The sequence below is a fragment of the Schistocerca nitens genome, chromosome 3 (genome assembly GCF_023898315.1).
Source record: "Schistocerca nitens isolate TAMUIC-IGC-003100 chromosome 3, iqSchNite1.1, whole genome shotgun sequence".
Classification (NCBI taxonomy): Eukaryota; Metazoa; Arthropoda; class Insecta; order Orthoptera; family Acrididae; genus Schistocerca; species Schistocerca nitens.
Window position 1 is genome coordinate 660,318,099 of NC_064616.1, and position 25,066 is coordinate 660,343,164.

The following is a 25,066-nucleotide window of genomic DNA, read 5'->3' on the forward strand; positions in this document are numbered from 1 at the left end:
TCAGAGATGAGCAACAAATCTGAATGTTTTTCGCGTTGACCTGCGAATTAGAAAGATTGGAGGGGTCTGGCAAGCCTATGCTCAGTCACTAATCGTATGTTACAAGAGGTATCCCGAACGAAGTAGCTACTTCTGTTAAAAACTAAGGTGACACTTAATTCTACTGTAGATTGTTCAGCTAACTTGCCTTTTAAGCAAATCTATAAGTCGATACGTGATGGGCCTCTTAACTGACTCCTACAGGTTCGTTACGAGTCTGAACTCTAACAGTGTCGTATTCACCATTTTGGCGATTAATTCTGAACGCCGGAACGTAACTTTGGTTGCCAGTCTTCTCAAGTGAAACAGCGTATCGTGATCCCAGGCTGCGAAAAGGTGACTAGATTTCTGTGGGCAGAAGAAGAGGGATTGTCTCACTTTGTTGAAGGATGGTTAGGGGAAAACCGCTTTCACCATCTTCCAGCAACAATGTGAATGAACTGCTACGTTATTCCTCAGGTATCCGGAGGTCGAAAATTACATAAACACTGGCGGTGTGGTTGGGAAAGAAAGGATGACTTCGTGTCTCGGGATCAATATGAAAAACGCATTTCAGTAACGCACTAGGAGTTGAACCAAATTAAGTCCAAGAGCCATCTCTAGGGGAAAGATAGTCGTATTGTGATGTTACAATGAGGAGAAGGCAGGTGGCATTCGGAGAAATACGGGGTATGACTGATACAGATCAGAGAGCAGTGCAGAATTACAAACAGGTGAAAATACACTCCTGGAAATTGAAATAAGAACACCGTGAATTCATTGTCCCAGGAAGGGGAAACTTTATTGACACATTCCTGGGGTCAGATACATCACATGATCACACTGACAGAACCACAGGTACATAAACACAGGCAACAGAGCATGCACAATGTCGGCACTAGTACAGTGTATATCCACCTTTCGCAGCAATGCAGGCTGCTATTCTCCCATGGAGACGATCGTAGAGATGCTGGATGTAGTCCTGTGGAACGGCTTGCCATGCCATTTCCACCTGGCGCCTCAGTTGGACCAGCGTTCGTGCTGGACGTGCAGACCGCGTGAGACGACGCTTCATCCAGTCCCAAACATGCTCAATGGGGGACAGATCCGGAGATCTTGCTGGCCAGGGTAGTTGACTTACACCTTCTAGAGCACGTTGGGTGGCACGGGATACATGCGGACGTGCATTGTCCTGTTGGAACAGCAAGTTCCCTTGCCGGTCTAGGAATGGTAGAACGATGGGTTCGATGACGGTTTGGATGTACCGTGCACTATTCAGTGTCCCCTCGACGATCACCAGTGGTGTACGGCCAGTGTAGGAGATCGCTCCCCACACCATGATGCCGGGTGTTGGCCCTGTGTGCCTCGGTCGTATGCAGTGCTGATTGTGGCGCTCACCTGCACGGCGCCAAACACGCATACGACCATCATTGGCACCAAGGCAGAAGCGACTCTCATCGCTGAAGACGACACGTCTCCATTCGTCCCTCCATTCACGCCTGTCGCGACACCACTGGCACGATGTTGGGGCGTGAGCGGAAGACGGCCTAACGGTGTGCGGGACCGTAGCCCAGCTTCATGGAGACGGTTGCGGTTGCGAATACCCCAGGAGCAACAGTGTCCCTAATTTGCTGGGAAGTGGCGGTGCGGTCCCCTACGGCACTGCGTAGGATCCTACGGTCTTGGCGTGCATCCGTGCGTCGCTGCGGTCCGGTCCCAGGTCGACGGGCACGTGCACCTTCCGCCGACCACTGGCGACAACATCGATGTACTGTGGAGACCTCACGCCCCACGTGTTGAGCAATTCGGCGGTACGTCCACCCGGCCTCCCGCATGCCCACTATACGCCCTCGCTCAAAGTCCGTCAACTGCACATACGGTTCACGTCCACGCTGTCGCGGCATGCTACCAGTGTTAAAGACTGCGATGGAGCTCCGTATGCCACGGCAAACTGGCTGACACTGACGGCGGCGGTGCACAAATGCTGCGCAGCTAGCGCCATTCGACGGCCAACACCGCGGTTCCTGGTGTGTCCGCTGTGCCGTGCGTGTGATCATTGGTTGTACAGTCCTCTCGCAGTGTCCGGAGCAAGTATGGTGGGTCTGACACACCGGTGTCAATGTGTTCTTTTTTCCATTTCCAGGAGTGTAGTTGAAGACTGGTCACAGATGTGATGTTCAAACTGGTTAGTTGTCAGGGGGAATGAAGTTATGAAACCAAATCCTTATGAACTGACATGTGACTTTTCCATTGCTTAATAGTACTTTCTTCCTTGTAGCTTTGCATAAACAAATCAGTTTGTAGCAACAATTCCGAAACATTTTCTGAAAATCATCCGCTAGCGTTAACTTGTTGAGGATGAAGGATAAATTAAGAAGCACAACAGAAAGCTAAAACGACGAACGTCGACTTCCGAGGCAACTGGAAGAGGAGTTTAAGCGGGCGAGCCAGCTTCAGCCACGGTTGAATGTCTGGGCCATCAGCACAGTGCTGCCGCCCGGCGAGCACACAACTGAAGTAGAGAGGACACCCACAGGTGTGTTAACACTCTTCCCTCTACAGAAAGCAACGTCTGGAAGCTGTCAGTTTGTTCATTTGTAAGAAACTGGACACGTCATTGCGTTATTTTCAACTAAAAGATCAATTTTAGATTTCGAGTATTCCTTACAGTCTAACACTGAAAAATCACAGTTAGTTTCCTGACATTTTGTCTATAAAGTCTTTTTTCTCTTAGTAACTATTCAAGTTTGATATGTACTTTCTAAAACACGACCTTTCGTAACTGATGGAAAAGAAATAGTGTTGTAGCCTAATAATATCGATTCCTAAGGCACAGTAGGAAACGTATTATGGAGTACTAACGAAGTTTGCTCTGATGTAGTCAGTGTTAATAATTTAAAAGTAGATAGACTTTTTGCAGCCACTTAGCACAATTAGTGCAATCACCTATTTCTAACTTTGGTGTTGAGCAGATGCTCTCTTGTGTAACAATGTTGAAACGAAAATAAATATTCTGGTAAATTAGGACATTGAATATAACAAAGAAAACAAATGAGAGCTATAATTGCAAAAACTTCAAAAATGATACAGATTTTTCAGTAGTTCATCTAATGAAAACTAATGAATCGGTAGAGAAGAAAACGATAAGAAAGACGATACAAAATTACTTAATGTTCGTTAACCCACTAAATATTTAAATTAAGATGTAAATATACGAGCTAATCAGGAAAACAGATCTTGCGCTCTTCTGGCCGGAGCATGAAATATAAGCTCCTTGAATTGGATATGTAGATTAGAGAATTTAAAAAGAGAAATGGAAAGGCTGAAGTTAGTTATAATGGGAATTAGTGAAGTGCGAGAGCAGCAAGGACAGGACTTCCAGTCATGTCTTTACAGAATTATCAACACAAATCAAATAGCGATAATGCAGAAGTAGGCCTAATGATGAGTAAGAAAATAGAAATGCAGGTCAGCTACTATGAATAGCAGTGATAAAGTATTACAGTGGCCAAGATAGACGCGAAGCCGCCAAGTAGTGCAAATGTATTTGCTAATAGACCCGCAGATAATGAAGAGATTGAAACAATTTACGACGAAATAAAGCAAATTATTCAGATAATTAAGGTACATTAAAATTCGGTTGTGATGGATGACTGGCATTCGGTAATAGAAAAAAGAAGAGAAGAATAAATACTAGGAAAATATGGACTGGACGAAAAGAATGAAACAAGAACCTATTTGGTAGAATTTCTAAACACTGGAAGGTTTCGGATTCAATGTATGATCATAAGAGAGATCTTTTGAAACCAGATTTTAAACTGTAGTTCATTACCGGGAGCGGATGTGTACTCTGTGCATAGCTTTCTGGATATGAAACGCGAATTAAAACTGAAGGATTAGTAGGAAAGGTAGTAGGTTAATGAGATGGGATCTGGATAAATTGAAGGAACCAGAGGATGTTGAGGTTTCAGAGGGAGCATTAGGCAACACTTGACCGAAACACCACAAAAGAATACACTAGAAGTAGGATGAGTAGCTTTGAGAGACGGAATAGAGAAGTTAGCAGATGTTCATATAAGTAAAAAGACAAGGCCTAGCTGAAAAATCTATAGACATACGAGATATTGAATTGAAATGACGAAAGTACAAAGCATAAAATTATAGAAAATGAAGTATCGAAAAAGAACACACCATCCAAGTAGGTATCGCAAAGCCCAGTGGTACCTGCCGACCGCCGTGTCATCCTCATCGATAGGCGTCAGTAGATGTGGATGGTGTCAGTACACCGCTCTCCAGGTCGCTGTCAGTTTTCGTGACCGGTGCCGCTATTTCTCAGTCAAACAGCTCCTCAAGTGGCCTTGCAAGGGCTGAGTGCACCCCGCTTGCCAACAGTCCTCTGTAGACCGAGACGGTCACCCATCCAAGTGACAGCCAATCCCGTAAGCGCTTACTTCGGTGATCTGACGGAAACCGGTGTTACCACTTGAGCAATGACGTTGTGAAACAAAATGAGGCATCCAAAGAATTGAAACTGACAGTAAGTGCAAAAAGCCTAAGCAGTAATGGTTAGAAGACAAATGCAAGACGGTAGAAGCATGCTTAACTAAAGAGATCAGATGGGAAAGAAGTACAAAGCGAAGAAGGGAAAGATGAAATAAGGAAGGAATATGTAGATAGGGCCTATAAATGGGAAACACACTTGAAGATAATATCATAAAAACAGAAGAAGATGTAAATAAAGATGAGATGGGGATATCATACTAGGAGACAACGACTGCACTGTTGTCTACGTTCTCCCCCCCCCCCCCCCCCCCCAATGCTTTCTATACATTCCACTGCCTGTGTTGAGGTCTGTGAGTGGATATTACACATTGATGTCGAATATGGGTGGTATAATATGCGGCGTTTTGCAGAGAACAACACGAAGGTCAGTCACAAATTATCATCGTAAAACTATAACTTTTAAGAGGATCATGGGAGACGTGCGTAAAGCTAAAATAAGTAAATGTATTTTTCAAAGAACCAGTGAAATGTGCTGCGTTTAGCAACGTTATTGCGACCTCTTGTTAGATGCGACGTCTACAGAGTGACCAGGCGAAGTGGTGTAGTGGCTCGCTCCTTCTGATGTAGATTTTTGTGTGTTACTACGCCATTTAAAGTGAATGTGGGGAACGTACCTTAAACAAAGACAAGCCTGAATTCCAATGCTTTATCAGTCCGAGTCTGTGATCTGCTTCCAGTATCATCGATTTCTATGAGACGCTAAATTGTATTTTTTTTTATTGTTTGATGTTATGCCTGTTTTTTTGCGATACAAAAATTATTTTTCGTTAATTTTCTTGACCAAATATGTTTCAGCATACCAGTGGTTCTTATTTATTAAGATGTGCTTTTGTTGAGAGTGCAAATTAGGCCTAAGACAATATCATGGCTATTGCACTTTTTAACTTAAATGCTAGTTGGATAAGTTTAAGAAGATCTTCATTAACGTGTTGGGATGTTTGTCATTAGCTACAATGCCATCATTTAGGAAGGTGATCGAAAAATTAACGAACACATGTTTTTTAAATGTAACTGCAAAAATATTTCGTGTTTGTTTGCAATCTACTCCAACATTCTTGTCATCCTGGACATAGTGCTCCCGTGACGATGGAGACAAAAAAACGTTGGGAAGTGTCCTACGTGATAACACATTTCAATAATGGTTTGTCCCAGGTCTTTTGCAATTAACATTTATTTTAACTTCACTACAAATATGCGTAATACAACTAAATTTTCGTTCTTGACGAACTGTGTAGATTCAGGAGAGATAACCGCTAGCACGATTTAGCGATTGATAAACCATATCATTTTGTTTCTGTCTATGTACAAGCACATGAAAGATAGTAAGTTCTACCGAAGTAATCTTGAAAATCTGAGTTACTGAACTAGTTAAGATCGGAAAAATAAATCCTGAGTCCAACTAGGACTGGTAATTAATTATGAAAAGGCTAAATCCGTAGTATGCTAGCAGTGAAAACTGATTGAGCACAGTTAACAGAGCCGGCCGGTGTGGCCGAGCGGTTCTAGGCGCTTCAGTCTGGAACCGCGCGACCGCTACGGTCGCAGGTTCGAATCCTGCCTCGGGCATGGATGTGTGTGATGTCCTTAGGTTAGTTAGGTTAGTTAGGTTTAAGTAGTTCTAAGTTCTAAGGGACTGATGACCTCAGATGTTAAGTCCCATAGTGCTCAGAGCCATTTGAACCATTTTGAACAGTTAACAGTCTAGGTACCATACAGGAATACTAGTCTTCGAGCACTCATTCCACGTCAAGCAAAGTTGGAGAACGCGAAGTTCCCTCGCCAATGTCTTATTGCTCGTAGTGACTGCGATGACATGTCTTCCATATTGGACGGCTCCTGGAACCGCGTTGTGTAGATCCTGGAGATCGCTCTGCGTCGGAACTGCTTGCAGTGGCTCAGCAAACTGAGTTGGTGGAGGGCGCCCGTGCGCCGTCCTAAGTACACGCCCGACGGAGTGATGTCCACTCGATGCCTGGAGAGCACCTGATTCGAGTAGGCAGAGTAGTGCTCCTGACAGTGATGCTGCAGTCTGGGGTGCCCGCACCTCTGGTCTCGAGAGTGGTGTCTCTTGCGGCGAAGCTACCGCCGCATGTTCCCGTGCTGCCAGCTAGAGTTCTAGTTCAGAACAGACCACAGTGTTTTCAATACGACCCAGATTCTTGTGACTTGGATGCGTGCCCACGGGACTGTAGACAACGGGGTCTGCCACAGAAGTGTCCCCTACAGAGCTGCAGTGTACGCAAATTGTCGAATACGTCTGTGATGCGGCTAGCCGGCTTTGCAGGCGAAAGATACATCTCGTTATACACGTTTTCAGTAGCACCACCAGCAAACTTGCCATACAGTCTCTCTGTATATAACCACAGTCGATTGTTTCGCTGCTTGGTTTAATATATCTTTTTAGCTTATTACTTTCAAATGCTTTGTCGAGTGCTCTCACTCTCTTTGTGTGTGTGTGTGTGTGTGTGTGTGTGTGTGTGTTTGTGTGTGTGTGTGTCTCCGTACTAGCCCTTATTTGTCCTTTATTGTTTCCTCTGCTTGTATTGCATTTTCGTCTTAATCTTTCAGAGTGCTGAATAGCGTATCATTGTATGTTGTTCATTCTTGTAAAATATTACATCCTTATCAACGCTGTCTGTTTATATAAGTTTTCTTCGAGGATAAGTATTTTTGTAGGCTATGGGTGAATTGAAATGTGTTTAAGTCTGTTTCTATTTTTAATATGCAGTTGTTTTGCCCGCTGTTGTATTCACATATTTCGCTTACAACTTTTATCACGGAATATTTCTTATTTTCAGATTTCAGTAAATGAGAGAACACTGATGACGGCACTTCATTCTGAAATTTTTCTCGGAAAGAAACTTAAGGTAAGAAAAAGTTGTATTTTGTAAAATAAAGTGGAACACAATCTATTTATTTGGAAACTTTCTTCTGTCAGCAGTGTTTGCTGCAGGGTATACGTCGGGTTATTTCCACACGCTAAGTATATTGTCAAGCAGTCTGTCCGCATTTCGCCAACTGCCATCGTGAAGTTAAGAAAATGGTTTATCATATATGCAAAAAAAGGAATTATCATCGGTTTTTTGGCAAGAGGGGCGATGTGATTTATGAAGTGCTCCTGCTCCTCTCAGGTCAACCTATACTATGAGTGGACAAATGTCACCACTGTGAATAACACTGCTATATATATCATGAGTTATAAAATGTCACAATTGCGAATAACCCTACCCGAAGTCGCCGAACTCCAAACGTGACTGAGAAAGACGATAAGCATAAAGTGCAAGAGGAACGGCTGACAGAAGACATTCAGGATAGTACCTACAGCCACACTTAAGATATCCAAACGATGTGTGGTGCCCAGAAGCAGAAGGATTGTGTCCGCACGCATGTTAATGGTGGTTCATCGATAGGAAAGGCATGGATTTGTTCGACAGTACAATAACTGGATTGTTGGTGAGTAGGGACTGGTATACTTCGCCAATGAGTCACGCTTTCTGCTGCGTAAGACCGAAGGACGTCGAGCATACACGGTAAAAAACGTCGATACGCAACTTCAGCTAGGAGAATGCAGAACATGTTCTTCAGAATGTTTTCATGGAATTACCTAGGATCACAAATCAATGTGGAAAGACAGTATTACCGAATTCCTTACGAATGCATCCTCCTGTATCAAACCCAGCTGCGCATTATTGTGTTTAAAGATGGGAATGGAATCATCCGACTAAACTGGCGATTTTGAAGTTGGTAAAATAATTTATAAATAAGTAAATTTCACCGATGTTTTATTAATAATGTTGCTAAAAACAATAATTATCAATTAAATCTAATAAATGTTTATTGAAAATAATTCATACATATGCGAATGGTAGCCTTGCACAATTTTGGATTAAAATGAGATCAAAGATGAATAATAATTAATATGATGCAGAAAATAATCGTTAACGAAATACATGCGTACAAATTTTACAAATTTCGTTTTACGGCTCATTAATCACAAAGTACAAAAGCGAACAATCGTAGTATGAAAGAAGAATTTCTCATTATTAATTGCGATGTAAAACTTAAGTCCATTATCAAAATAATTACTGAGGAAACAAGCTAATAGGTACATAACATGTGAGTCTCAATATTAATCTCTGCAAAATAGTTAAACTCTCAGCTGCCTTAAGTCCCACAAATGTAGTGCGTACGTGAAAATGAGTCACTGAAGCTATAGTCCAATATTCGAAGTCCAGTTAGAAGTCAAAGGATGAGCCACAGTTCTTCAGTATTATTCTAGATCGAACAATCAACACCAGAAAAAAGTTGAAGTGTGTACTTAGAGCAACTAATTTACCACCCAGAATATTTCGACTGCCGCCGAATAAAACCACGGATACAATACCGTTCGCAAAAGATAAAATCTTACAAAGACGAGATATTAAAGACCAGAGACTGTGTGCACACTACTGATAGCCCTTAAACTTTCCGTGACGTCACGCACTACTAATTCCATTTTAATAACCAGCATTCAAAATTATGCATATTTTCATATACAGTGATCAGCCAGAATCTTATGACCAAGTTACTGATAGCTGGTATGTCTATCTTTGGCAGGGATAATAGCAGCAACCCATGGTGACATGAAAGCAATGAGACCGTGGTAGGCCGCTGGAAGGAGTTGGCACCACATCTGCACACACAACTCACCTAATCCCGGCGATGGGGTGCGAAGAGCTCTGTCGCAACATTCAGCCATATGCCAGATGGGGTTCAGATCTGGCGAGCTGCGGGGACAGCACATCAGTTGGAACTCGTCATAGTGTTCCTCTAATCACTCCATCAGACTCCTGGCATTGTGACATGGCTCATTACCTTGTTGAAAATGCCACTGCCGTCGGTAAACACATAATCGTCGTGACGGGAGTGTACGTGGTCTACAACCAGTGTTGCCTTGGCCGTCATGGTGCCTTGCACGAGTTCCTCTGAGCTGTTACCCTGGAATACGACGAATTCGCACCCACCCATTGGCCTGATTAAGAAGGTATCGGGGTTCATCAGACCATGAAACGCTCTGTCACTGCTCCAATGTCCAGTGTCGTTGGTCACATGCCTATATCACTCATAGTTACCGATGTCGTGGTGTTAACACAAAGGTCCCAAGTTCGAGTCTCGGTCGGGCACACAGTTTTAATCTGCCAGGAAGTTTCATATCAGCGCACACTCCGCTGCAGAGTGAAAATTTCATTCTGGAAACATCCCCCAGGCTGTGGCTAAGCCATGTCTCCGCAGTATCCTTTCTTTCAGGAGTGCTAGTTCTGCAAGGTTCACAGGAGAGCTTCTGTAAAGTTTGGAAGGTAGGAGACGAGATACTGGCAGAAGTAAAGCTGTGAGGACCGGGCGTGAGTCGTGCTTCGGTAGCTCAGATGGTTGAGCACTTGCCCGTGAAAGGCAAAGGTCTCGAGTTCGAGTCTCGGTCGGGCACACAGTTTTAATCTGCCAGGAAGTTTCATATCAGCGCACACTCCGCTGCAGAGTGAAAATTTCATTCTGGATACCTCATAGTTAACTGTGAACAACCGTCTGTAAGATGATTAGTTGATAGACTACATAATTCATGCTGCCTTCATGCTACTGTAGCTGTCGAAGTCTTGAAGTTGTAGCACATCTTCACATCTGTCTTTTATATAATCATCTGTAACGTTTGATATACATTCAACATCTGAAATGTAGCCTATTGCGGTGTTTCCTGACGTCGGCAGCTTTCATTTACCAGAATTACATTTTCCTGGAGACACTGAGGTCTCAACTTTATCTTCGATAAGGATAGAAGCTGAAGCAATGAATTAAAATCTGTGCTAGAGGCGGGACATGAACCAAGGGCTTCATACTAGTTAGATAAGCTAACTACTACACGACCATAGCTTTGTGGCTATAACACTTGTACGGACTACCGCAGTCTAATTCCCTCCATAACGCAAACTTCAATTCACATATTCAGCCCATTTTCCCCTCTCCGACACTGGAATAGCACTCCAGTATTTTACATAATGGAAAAATCCTGTTTGTAACTCACGTGCAGGTGATCTGTTGATCGAATGGAATTACATTTTGCCGGAGACAGAAGAGTCTCAACTTTATCTTCCATAAGAATCGAAGCTGAAGCAATGGATTGAGTTTTGTGCCTTGGCTGGGTAGTGGCTATCACAGATGCCTGGTTGGTAGGAGATCTGGGTTCAACCTCTGGCTGTAGCACAAATTTTAGTTCATTGCTTCAGCTTCTATTCTTATTGAAGATAAAGTTGAGTCTCCAATGTCTCCATTAAAATGTAACTTCAGGACGTAACCATGAGAACTCTATCAAGTTTTCAGAGGTATTTCCTGGCAATGTAACTCTCCAGGACATCTGTAGAGCCACTTCAGTCGCTCCTTTTATGTAGAGGATTCCGCATTATAAAATCTTCAACAGTTGTGAGAATCATGCAAACTGTATGACTACACATATCAGTGAAAATCTATCAGCACTTCCTTCGATGACTTACAGGTCGCCTAATTTCTGTGTGCCATGCACGATCAATACCCTGGCCAGAAGGCGACCGTAGCAACATATCTGGTCATAAATTTCTGAAATAAAAGTATGAAACGTAAACAACTCTGAAGATATTCATAGCCATTACATGCTTGTAACATTGATTTCCATGCCTCCTTCGAGGGGATATTCACTGTCAGCCCAGAGGCAAACATAGATAAAAAATTTTAAGTCTCATGATGACGGCGCAAAAGTCGTCTGTATGTAAATACTCGTCACCAGTTAGTACGTTACTCCTCTATGAACGTCACTACTGCACTCTTCACCGCAGTCTCCTACATTACTTCATCGAAGTGGTAATTGTTGATACCTCTTCACCAAGACGCTGTTTTATTATTCGGAAAGAACGAAGTTTAATTCCCTGCATGACCATACCGATTTTTCTTAACTTACTTTATTTGAATCATGAGGTATTGTTTTCAGCAAAACCAAAGTCCATTTTCCATAGCCTCATGTCACTCGTTGAAATAAATGGTTGTAGTGCCGTCATAAGGTGAACTGAGAAGTGTATATTTTTTATTTCTTGGTGGTGACTAGTTTCGGACACTTGTGTCTATTTCGATTCGAGCTCTAAGTGTGACAAATACAGGCTATAGCCGATGTACAGAATCCGCCCCTGCAGTAATCAAAGCGGTATCTAGCCGAATTAACAATATAGGACCGACATTACTGTTGTTACATCGGCCGTATTCTGCTTTAATTGATTAGTAAACAGACTTTGAACGCGGAATGATAGTTAGATATAGACGCATGAGCATTTCATTACGGAAATCGTTAAGGAATTCAGTACCTCGAGATCCACAGTGCCAAGAGTGTGAACAAATACTAAATTTCAAGCACAACCTCTCACCACGGACAACACAGTGGCTAACGGCCTTCTCATAACGACCGAGAGCAGCGACGTTTGCGTGGAGCTGCCAGTGCTAACACACAAGCAACAGTGCGTGAAATAACCGCAGACATCAATGTGGGACAAACGACGAACGAGAAACAAGACACAAGATGGTACACAGTGACATACAGACAAATGCTCATACATGTAATCTCCAGTTTATTCGAAAAATCAAATATAAACATGGTACGTAAAACAGAAAATTATATCCTAAAATACCTTCAGAAACTAGCAAGAGACACATATATATTACAAAAAGTAAGAATGTACTAGTTACAATAGAATACATGAAATGACAATCATATAAGCATGTGAAGCATACTGATATAACATATAACATCTGCTACAAAAACCATATGAGCGGTTGAAACTACACTACTGGCCACTAAAATTGCTACACCACGAAGATGACGTGCTACAGACGCGAAACTTAACGAACAGGGAGAAGATGCTGTGATATGCAAATTATTAGCTTTTCAGAGCATTCGCAAAAGATTGGCGCCGGTGGCGACACCTACAACATGCTGACATGAGGAACGATTCCAACCGATTTCTCTTACACAAACAGCAGTTGACGGCATCGCCTGGTGAAACGTTGTTGTGATGCCTCGTGTAAGGAGGAGAAATGCGTACCATCACGTTTCCGACTTTGATAAAGGTCGGATTGTAGCGTATCGAGATTGCAGTTTATCGTATCGCGACATTGCTGCTCGCGTTGGTCGAGGTCCAATGACTGTTAGCAGAATATGGAATCGGTGGGTTCAGGAGGGTAATACGGAACGCCGTGCTGGATCCCAACGGCCTCGTATCACTAGCAGTCGACATGACAGGCATCTTATCCGCATGGCTGTCACGGATCGTGCAGCCACGTCTCGATCCCTGAGTCAACAGATGGGGACGTTTGCAAGACAACAACCATCTGCACGAACAGTTCGACGACGTTTGCAGCAGCACGGACTATCAGCTCGGAGACCATGGCTGCGGTTACCCTTGACGCTGCATCACAGACAGGAGCGCCTGCGATGGTGTACTCAACGACGAACCTGGGTGCACGAATGGCAAAACGTCATTTTTTCGGATGAATCCAGGTTCTGTTTACAGCATCATGATGGTCGCACCCGTGTTTGGTGACATCGCGGTGAACGCACATTGGAAGCGTGTATCCGTCTTCGCCATACTGGCGTATCACCCGGCGTGATGGTATGGGGTGCCATTGGTTACACGTCTCGGTCACCCCTTGTTCGCATTAACGGCATTTTGAAGAGTGGACGTTACATTTCGGATGTGTTACGACCCGTGGCTCTACCCTTCATTCGATCCCTGTGAAACCCTACAATTCTGCAGGATAATGCACGACCGCATGTTACAGGTCCTGTATGGGCCTTTCTGGATACAGAAAATGTTCGACTGCTGTCCTGGCCAGCACATTCTCCAGATCTCTCACCAATTGAAAACGTCTGGTCAATGGAGGCCAAGCAACTGGCTCGTCACAATACGCCAGTCACTACTCTTGATGAACTGTGGTATCGTGTTGAGGCTGCATGGGGAGCTGTACCTGTACACGCCATCTAAGCTCTGTTTGACTCAATGCCCAGGCGTATCAAGGCCGTTATTACGGCCAGAGGTGGTTGTTCTGTTTACTGTTTCCTCAGGATCTATGCACCCAAATTGCATGAAAATGTAATCACATGTAAGTCCTAGTGTAATGTATTTTTCCCATGAATACCCGTTTATCATCTGCATTTCTTCTTGGTGTATCAATTTTAACGGCCAGTAGTGTATAAGACAAGTTATTCAAATTTGTGTAACGCTTTGGATGACATTACCACAAATCAGCCGCAAGAGATGAAGACCTGAAAATAATCAGAGCTAAAAACAAGAAAGAACATTATGACGACGACGCATCGTGGCGGTCCCGTGCTCCCGAAACAAACAGTGTATTGGTTGTCAAGAACGTGTAATTCGTTTTACGTTAGCAATGAATTAAGTACAACCAGACGTTTCCTCTTTTACAACGTTACCATAACGAAAGCCGTGGTAGTTAAGAAAACCTAACATCAAATAAAACGTTTTTCGCTTAGTACAAAATCAACCAACTACCATGTAATTCGTTGTGCATTAAATACAATCAACTGTTTCCCATTTTCCAGCAATACCGTAACTAAAATTAAATTCAGATTATTTTCCCTTTGCAAAACAGTACCGTAATGGAATGAAACCGACATTACTTTGTATACTCTTTCACCAACAGTACAATAAGTGTTCAAAATGCCCAGCATTCGAATCGACACATGTTTCATTACGACGAATCCAGTTTCGTCGCACTCGTTCACACACATCCACATTTGCCTTTACAGGATTAGCAGCATCGAAATGTTCCTGCGTTTGTACATCCACATTGTTTACTTGCTAATCATAAATAAGTTCCTTCGCATGTTCCCAAAAGTAAAAATCCGGTGGATTTAAATCAGGAATGCATGACTGATATCGACTTGGATCAAAACTTCCTATCCATCATCCAAGAAATCGTCTATTCTAAAACCTTCGGACTCTGTTATCAGTGTGGTGTGGGGCACACCATCGTGGAGGAACCACTTGGTATGACGTACAGCTAACAGAATATCTTCTAATAAAGTTGGTAACAATGTTTCCTCTACAAAGGTTCTGTATTTGTTAGCAGTCAAGTGTGCAGGTAAAACGTAAGACCTAATGATGTCATCATCATACATTTACGGGTAAGGGGTGCTGAAAATGTGTTGCTACTACTTTACGCGGATTGTGTACATTTCCACATGTGCATGTTATGGAAATTGCTTATTCCGTCGCGAGAGAAACACCCTTCATCTGTTACGAGTATTTTGCTTAAAACTTCATGCTGCGCACTTTGTAACAAAAAGCACTCAGAATTCTCGTCGCGGAAGGAAATCTTTCTCTTCCAGTGCTTGTACACGGTTCAATGTCGTAAGGCCGCATACGCTCCTCTTTCAAAGTGGGACAAACGACAGTGTGCGATACACCCATTTTGTGAACGATACTTCTAGTACTCTGAGTACGATTTTCGTAGATGCTGTACAGAATTTTTTCCGCAGCCTCCAATGTACATTCTTCGCGTTGTAGGGCTCTGCCTTCTGTGCAGGACAGTAAAGAGCCAGTATCTCGCAATCTATGTAAATTAAATACGTACTCGTAAGTTATAATCCGTCATCACTTGTTTAATAATAAAATGAAAGCATATCAGAACGGATAATATATTTCACATACATAATTAAATGTACAATTAAACGTAAAAGTTAAAGGTAACTACTGTACTTCGTTACGAATGAACTGCAAAAAAATCGAGTAAAAGTAGAAAATTATAGTGATGCAGACCTTTGGTGAACAGCAACAAATGTCGATCGTGCAGGAAGTCGTTATGGGAACCGTTCTCGATAAATACACACAGCTACCCTCGCAACAGCGATAGTAAATATCCCTTCCATCCTAAGATTTAACAGAGTTGCATTAACGTTTGCACAGGTAACTCGACTCGACGATCGGTGTATTAAAACGACTCAACCACGCAAACCGTCGTTGTCTGTGTGTTTGAGACTCACGCTCACGATGTCAATACTCTCAGCCTAAATAAAACGAAACGATTGCTTACATAAGGGCACCTGTGTGAAGGAAGGGGACGGAGCAGGCATCCCGTAATGTTTTGATCCTGCTTAAAGAATTCTGCTCGTCTACTGTGCGTAATGTTTACACAAGTCACGTCTAATCTGGGTGCACTGTCCAGTGTCTACTTGTCCGAAAACGTAATCTCAAGATGAACTTTTTTTTTCTCTGGGACATTCGCAGGAAATGGACAAACATGTTACCAGATAATTTAAATCAATTACTTATGTTCTACTAAAGAATTTTTTGTATCTTATACCGTTTACGTCCTGTGCACAAAAATTTGTTTTCTAAGTGAAAAAGTTTGGATCATTGGATATTAGACGGTTGTGACTGTTCATAACAGCAAAAATTAATTCATTGTATTACTCACGCAGAAGAGATAAAGTTACGATTGTCATATTTTATATAGTGCTTCAGCATAGTCCTGTAACACGTGGTTTGTCAGAGAATGACTTTTTTACTACAATACTGTTTACGATCACATGCAAACGGCCTTGCCGCAATGGTAACACCGGTTCACATCAGATGACCGAAGTTAAGTGTTGCCGTCCTTGTCTAGCACTTGGATGAATGACCGTCCAGGCCTCCCTAACCCTGTTGGAGAGTGAGATGCACTCAGACCTTGTGAGGCCAGTTGAAGAGCTGCTTGAGTGAGAAGTAGCGGCTTTGGCTACGGAAACTGACAATGGCCTGGAGAGCGGGGTCCTGACCACGTGCCTCTCCATATCCACATTCCATGACGCCTACACTATGTGATCAAAAGTATCCGGCCATCTGGCTGAAAATGACTTACAAATTCGTGGCGCCCTCCAACGGTAATGCTGGAATTCCGTATGGTGTTGGCCCACCCTTACACTTGACAGCTTCCACTCTCGCAGACATACGTTCAATCAGGTGCTGGACGGTTTCTTGGGGAACGGCAGCCCATTCTTCATGGAGTGCTGCACTGAGGAGAGGTATCGATGTCAGCCGATGACGCCTGGCACGAAGTCGGCGTTCCAAAACATCCCTAAAGTGTTCTATATGGTTCAGGTCAGGACTCTGTGCAGGCCAGTCCACTACAGGGATATTATTGTCGTGTAACCACTCCGCCACAGGCCGTGCATTATGAAAAGGTGCTTGATCGTGTTGAAAGATGCAATCGCCGACCCCGTATCGCTCTTCGACAGTGGGAAGCATAAATGTGCTTAAAACATCAATGTACGCCTGTGCTGTGATAGTGAGTTGCAAATACATGAAAAAACAAGACCACACTGTAACACCACAGCCTCCGAATTTTACTGTCGGCACTACACACGCTGGTAGATGACGTTCGCCGGGAATTCGTCATACCCACACACTGCCATCGGGTCGCCACATTGTGTACTGTAATTCACCACTCCACACAACGTTTTTCGACTGTTCAATCGTTCAATGTTTACGTTCCTTACACCAAGCGAGGCGTCGTTTGGCAATTACCGGCGTGATGTGTGGCTTATGAACAGCTGCTCGACCATGAAATCCAAATTTTCTCACCTCCTGCCTAACTGTCGTAGTACTTTCAGTGGATCCTGATGAAGTTTGGAATTCCTGTATGATGGTCTGGATAGATGTCTGCCTATTACACATTACGACCCTGTTCTACTGTCGGCGGTCTCTGTCGGTTATGAGACGACGTCGGCCTGTACGCTTTTTTCCTGTACGTGTACCTTCGCGTTTCCAGTTCATTATGACATCGGAATCAGTGGACCTAGGGATGTTTATGAGTAAGGATATCTCGTGTACCCACGTATGACACAAGTGACACCGAATTACCTGGACACTTTCGAAGTCTGTGAGTTCTGCGGAGCTCCCAATTCTACTTTATCACCATGTCAAATGACTACTGGGGTCCCTGATATGGAGTACCCGACAGTAGGTGGCAACACAATGCACCTAATGTGAAAAACGTATGTTTTTTGGGGTGTCCGGATACTTTTGATCATATAGTCTATCGGCTCAGAATGACATGGCGGCCGGTCGGTAGTGTTGGGCCTTCCAAGGCCTTCCAAGTTTTTTATTATACGAGCACATGGCAATAAACCTTTCACACAGAAAAATGCATCATGCAAACCGTGACCTTATAAGAGAAAACACAGAAATAGGGTAAACAAAACTTTTTTATAGGTACGATTTCATTTATGTAAAAATAAAATCCGTTTTAAGCCTACGACTACTGTACTTGAAAAAAGTATATGCTATTGCAACATGCCTTATGAAAGGAGAAACATATAAGGCCTCTGATAGATCATCTATTCATGTTCTTAAGAAAACGATGTGCTATCCTCTTGCATGGGATTGTAATGGTCAAAACTAGGAAAAAACCCCTTCAAAAATGTATCTGGAACTAAATATTTATCAAAATAAAGGCAATTTTACTTGTGTCGAGAAAGGTCAGTGGTCAGTCTTATGAAATGTCTTCCTGTTGATCTTCATTGCTTATTTCGTATCGATTATGTTCGCCTCTGCACTTAGCATTCTGACTGATTGTGTTGTTAGAGATTCCACTTACAACTTTTTCCAACACTACACATCTCAAACATTTAGTTTAAGTTGGCGATAGAATCAGACGAAAGTAATGATTCTGTGAAGTGTGAACAATTGAAACAGTGAAATGTAGTTCAACTATTCCAAGCCGGAAATGGCGGACGCGGTATTCTGCTGTGGTTTAGTCAACCGTGTAAGCCGACAGTCACGTGTTATGTGCGTCAACATCCCTAATGCCACATTACATCTGAAAAATTTTTCAGTTGATTGTTCCAGCGACTTGCAGATAGGCTACGATAACATTCGTGACTAGGATAAGAGATCGTCGTATACCCCGATCCGTTCGCACGGCGGACAAGGAGCAGCGAGTGTTGTCACGATTAGAAGATGATCCATAGCCAAATTTGAAAAGAACTGAAGCTGCGGAAAGCATAAACCACAATCTTGCGTGATCAGTTGTAATCGAGAGTTACTTTGGACTCATCACTGACTACTGCATGAGCAACGTCGCAGGTCAGAAGCCCACCAAGCCAGATGTCATTTCTGTCAGTGGGCTGAGCCCTCAACATCCGCTGTTCACTTCACACTTCATTAACGATTGACGCGGAACTCACACGTAGTCGGCGATTCTTGAAAAGGAGGACTGCATAGTGTTTAACAATGAGTTGTAACAGCATTCAGCACCTTCTGTAGTGTCGACTGAGAGCTTACTACAGGACAGAGTGGCCCATATCTGAACAAATATTTGGTGTCGGAAGTACATTACAGTTTACTTATTTCTGTTTTTGACCAGTAATATCTCATGTAATAATACGGAAGGCTTTTTCTAAACATCCCATGTTATATGAGTTGTCTGTCCTAAAAGCCATCGGGGGCATTTTCCCTTACGGTTCGGCAGATATCTGCAAATTAGCTCCTGCAATCTGTTGATGAAGTAAGCTCAAACAAGGCCCTCCCGGTTGGCCGTGCGGTCTAACGCACGTCTTTCCGGGCGGGAAGGAGCGCTGGTCCCCGGCACGAATCCGCCCGGCGGATATGTGGCGAGGTCCGGTGAATCGGCCTGTCTGTTAATGGTTTTTAGGCGGTTTTCCATCTGACTCGGCGAATGCGGGCTGGTTCCCCTTATTCCGCTTCAGTTACACTATGTTGGCGATTGCTGCGCAAACAAGTTCTCTACGTACTCGTATACCACCATTACTCTACCACGCAAACATAGGGGTTACACTCGTCTGGTGTGAGACGTTCCCTGGGGGGTCCACCGGGGGCCGAACCGCACAATAACCCTCGGTTCGGTGTGGGGCGGCGGAGGAGTGAAGTGGACAGCGGTAGTCGTCGTGGCGTTGTGGACCACTGCGGCTGCAGCGGGGACAGAGCCTCTCCGTCGTTTCTAGGTCCCCGGTTAAAATACAATACAATACAACACAAGCTCAAACAAATAAAGTTTATCACGTGTTTCGTGTGACAATGTCAATGAAAAACATCTCTTCGTTTCACATTACAAACAATTTTTTCTTAAAGTAAGCCTGAAAATTAGCTACAATGAGACTAATATAACGTACAAGAAAAGAAATGGAAATGGTAAATAACATCTATGAAGCCAAAGGACCTGTTGACGTCCTTTTATATGTAGGGTAGCTGAGAAAGATGGGCAGCAAAAGAAATAAGTTAAAACTTACCTGGACTACCTTTGATCAACTAAATACGTTTTCATAACTAAACTTTTGATGTGTGTAAATATGAAAATCTATAGTCAGTGTGTATTTAAATGTGGGAACTATTCAACAAGAGAGCGTAGCTCAGCGATCCAGTAAGAGCTGCACTCGGTTAATTGCTGGGGAGACAGAAAATCGGAAAATTAGATCAGGGAGAAGATTGTGCGGAACATTTAAATATCCTTAAACACCCTGTTCTTTACAGAATCGAACTAAAACGTGTAGGACAGCTTCAAGCTTCTGATTACAAATGGGTTAATATGTAGAATAGTTGCCATTCAGCATGGAAGGGAGAAAAGGTTAAAAAAAAAATTTTGAAATTTTGTTTGAAGTGTATTGAAAGTCGCTAACTGCTCTCATTATGAAACACCAACGAACATAGTGTTGGAAATTTGCGCCCCAATTTAAACAAAATGTAGTTTTTCCCGCATCTCATTGTTTATAACGTCATATCTCCTGAATGACGTGTCGTACAATGATATAATCTTCCAGGTACATTTCTTGGAATATATGGAAACTGTCTGCAAAATGTATTGCCAATAAAGTTGCTTGTAAAGAAGTAATAAAATTAAAACGCTATACCTGTTGCTGAAGTTTTACTACATGAACAGCGAAACTGTGGTAGTCGATAAACCTTCTCCCTCTCATCATTTTGTGGAGGGCGTCGACGATGAAAATTTTCTTTACGGTTTGAAATTACATGTAAACTTTGTTGGAAGTTGCTAAGTGCTCACATTCTCAAGTACTGGATGAATACAGTGTGATTAATCTGCACTCCGTTAGCTAAGCTAAGCGCCGCGCGGGATTAGCCGTGCGGTCTCATGCGCTGCTGTCATGGACTGTGCGGCTGGTCCCGGCGGAGGTTCGAGTCCTCCCTCGGGCATGGGTGTGTGTGTTTGTCCTTAGGACAATTTAGGTTAAATAGTGTGTAAGCTTAGGGACTGATGACCTTAGCACTTAAGTCCCATAAGATTTAACACACATTTTTTAGCTAAGGTGCTTCAAGATATAAGTATACACAGTTTCCAAACTGAAAGTTTTACTATGTGGCGGAGTGTGCGCTGGTATGAAACCTCTTAGGACATTAAAACTGTGTGGCGAAAGAAAACTCGTATTCGAGACCTTTGATTTTCATAAGCAAGTTGTTTACCGAATTAACTTCTTTAGCTAGACTCCCGATTTCTCCTCACGGCTTGACTTCCGCCAGTACCTCGTCTCCTTCCTTCCAAACTTCACAGACTCTCTCCTGCGAAACTTGCAAGACTGGCGCTCTTGGAAGAAAGGATATCGCGGGAACATAAGTTAGCCACACATACTAGAGCCGAAAAATTCACAGGAGAACTTCTGTGAGGTTTGGAAGGTAGAAAACGAGGTACTGGCGGAAGTAAAGCTGTGAGGACGGATCGTCGGCAGTGTTAGTATAGCCCACAAGGGCAGGCCACGGCTTTTAGATTGTGGATTTACTTCAAACTTCGTACACCTTTAGCAGACCATTTTAACAACTTAATATGCAAGTAGTAACGTACACTACTCTGGCAATTCCGAGAAAACTGTAAGATAAGTTTTATGCGTCTATTATGTAAGTGATGTATTTGTGCGAAGATGCAGGCCGTAAGAAGTCCATGTAGTCAAGTGGTTAGCGTTCGCGCTTTATAAGAGGGTCGTGGAGGAGGCGACGGTTCGAATCGTTGTAACATTCATATCCTGCAGTAGTCAGTCAATGAACAGGTAGTCACCTACATTTTTGTAGTACAAGTGTAAATTCTGCCATAGTCAAAAAATTGCACCTATACTAGTCGTTCTTGCTACATTAGCAACGTATCACCGCTACGCAGGTTAACTGCCAAAATGGGCCTGTCTCTCTGTGTGAAGCGTCAAGGAGCTAAGTAGTTCCTGGTACCTTACCAGATTGCATATTTAAGTAATTTCACAAATCACAACAGATATACATTTACACCAAAACTCTATGCGTTTCTTCTTTTACGTGTCGATAGTTATAAATATGTTTGTTTTAATAACTAAATGTAATTAAAAACAATGATTAGTCAAATAACAAGAAATTCACTAAAACTTTTAGTAAATACACGTTGTTTTTTAAATTATATAACCTCCCAGACTTCGTATAAATTAAATAATATGACCAGTCATGAAAAAAATGTAGATTGAAAATTATGTTGGAGCGGGAGTCAAACCGTTGGCTGATCCACGTTCGTCTTTCGGAGCTCGTACGCTAACCACTTGATCACCACCAACTCTAACGATCAGCTCCTACGCACAGATACATAAGCAACATAACAGACGCGTAAACCTTCTGTTGCGATTTTCTCGTAATTGCCAGAGTAGTGCACCTGACTATTTGCGCATCATGTTGTTTTAATGGCTTACTAAAGGTGTACAAATTGTGAAGTAAATCTGTGATCCCAGCGTTGTGGCCTTCCCCTGTCAGTCGCAACTCTGCATTCGGCAGTGGTGAGGCGAGCTCGCCTGTTCTACTTGCGAGTGAGCGCGTTTCTTTATTTCCGCATAGCGGCTTGTCTTAGTACCCTACTTCATCGACTATCGAGGCGTTTTCCTACCGCTAAACCACGATTAAATTAACTTACCCTTTGGATTATGAACGGGCTAAGGAATTTGAACTAGAACGGATTCTGCGGGACGAAATGCGTCTCCCACCGCAAGATATTCTCGGAATTCTTTTTTCGATCCTCAGTACTACTGCGTACATAAAGCTGGCCAATGAAGAGCTGTGCGCCGACATTGTGCGGCACCACAATTATGATCTCAAGGTTAAACACGCTGGTTTTAGCCTAGGAACGTTGAGGATTTTCGAACTCCCGTTTGAGGTACCGTCGGCTTCGTGGTGGCTGCCTTTAAATCTTACGGCAACATAGTCAGTCGGAACATGGAAGACATTCGAAACATACCGTGTCGTCAGTGGTCCCAACTAGGTAAAAAATGAACTGAGGAAACACGTTCCTTCCTGCTTGGCTATTACCGACTGCAGTGCTGTTGCTATTTACGATGGCCAGCCGCGCACTTGTTCAGGTGGCGGCCAGGAATGCCATGTTCGTTCTGAATGTCTCCAGCGTAGACTGGTTCAGCCGCTGATCCGAAAACGTCGCTTTCCCTGCGGCGCCCACTGTATTACCTCCCTTTTACGCGTCCGCGACGAAGCTGCCTGCTGCACCCATTCTGAATCAGACGGCACCGGCGTCCACTCCTCTAGGCGACGTGATGGACATTTTGCCGGTCTCCCCTACACTGCAAACGGAGGTAGTACCAAGGACGATGGCCTTCAGCAGTCGTAAGCCGTCTGTCTCGACCTTCGTTTTTCGGCTGTCTGGCTACATGTCGACGAAAGCCTCCCGCCATCCGATACGGGACATGGTAGACAGCAACAGTCGCCGAGAAAACTGAAGAGACAACGCGGTACCCCTTCTGATAACTGCCTCCATCGGACGTGTGCACAGGATGACATCCCTCGAACTGCTGATGCAATGTCCTCTGATGCCCGAGCACCGAACGGCTCGACATGTCTCCCCATCTCCATCTCCAGTCAGCATTCACCTACAGACACCGACCTTCCCCCCACCTGCGTATAATGCGGTTGCCTCCCTTTCTGCCTCTGAGGCTACCTGTGGTAGTGTTCCACTGAATGGGTCTGGTGCGACGTCTGTTTCCTGGGTGGACGACGTCTATGCTGAGGATGAAGGTTCTGGAGGTGTACGGAGCGATGGTACTGTAACGAGCGCGTGGGGCACACAATACTCATTAAAGCCTGTACTATGGTAAGTGAGAGGGATTCACCTTACGAGACAGGATTTTCGTATAGATATTGACCGCGTGTACCTGAATGGCGTCAAATCAGACTTACACCCGCTCTGTAATAACAATGATCCGTCAAGCAAGTTCAAAATGCAATTACACGTCAGTATGTACCAACAGTAACACTGAAGATGCTACCAATTTAATAATAATACGGTCGCCAGCCTAATTAGGCATTAACTGAGTTTCTTCCCTGTACAAGTTGGCAGATATTCGTGCAAAGCAACAAGTAGTAACACTGCATAATATAGTAGAATTTTAGAACCAGAAAATCTATTGAACTGATAGTTTCACGTTCTGAACTGATATGGAAAAACCAGAAATACATAACACTACACTATAATGTATACTACCAAACTTCGTACCACAAAATTGTTGAGGCTTTCGTGGCCACTTGTTGACAAACTGCCTATTGGCTTCTGTCTCGGGTTCTTCGGCCGACGTTCATCTAATGATTTTTCTGACGTTTCGCCAGCACGAGTGGCTGGCATTGTCAAAGCTTCACCCTCCATTGCCGGTGGTGAACTGGAGCCGAGCTTGCGGGCGCAGACTATATGTACCTGGCGCGCCAACGTCCGAGGGCTTCTCCGCGGTCATTTCCGGTGCGGTTCTCCTCTTGCTACCTGCGACGGTCGTTCGCTGCAGTACGGGAAGCCAGGATCCGTTGACCTTAAGGCTTTCCTCTTTCTTGTTCAAACTGTTCGCGTGTTTTTGTATTTCTACAGCTTCTCTGAACAAGCGCGTGTGATAGTGGTTCTCTACAGCCAGAACTTCCGTGTCGGCGAATTTTATTACGTGGTCGGTCTCATTCAGTGCGTGTTCTGCCACGGCCGATTTCTCCACCTGCCCCAACCTGCAATGTCGCTTATGCTCCTTGATCCTGGTGTTAATGGATCGTCCAGACATCCCGACATTTTGTCTTTTATATTGACTTTAACTTTTGCTGGTCAAATCAATTTAGAACACTTCAGAATTCACATGAATAAAAAGGGGGGGGGACCCTGAAACTGTTATGATAAATGTATAAAAAAAATTGATTACTGAAATTATTATGCGCTCAAGATTTCCAGTTTATAAGTTACTACTCTTTTTATCTTATTTACTTCTCATTTAAATACCTTTATATCTGTCTCGAAATAATTACAGTTCTTTAAACACCATTCTAACATAGTTAGGTCTGCAAGTAATTATTATTAGCACAAAAAATTCAATTTTTCTTTTCGGGACACTCGGGTTGCACAACATTTGGAAAGGACCCTGTCTAGGTTAGTTGTGAGGATAATTAAATGAGGGGAAAGTTCTGGTAAAATTTAGGTTATTATTAGA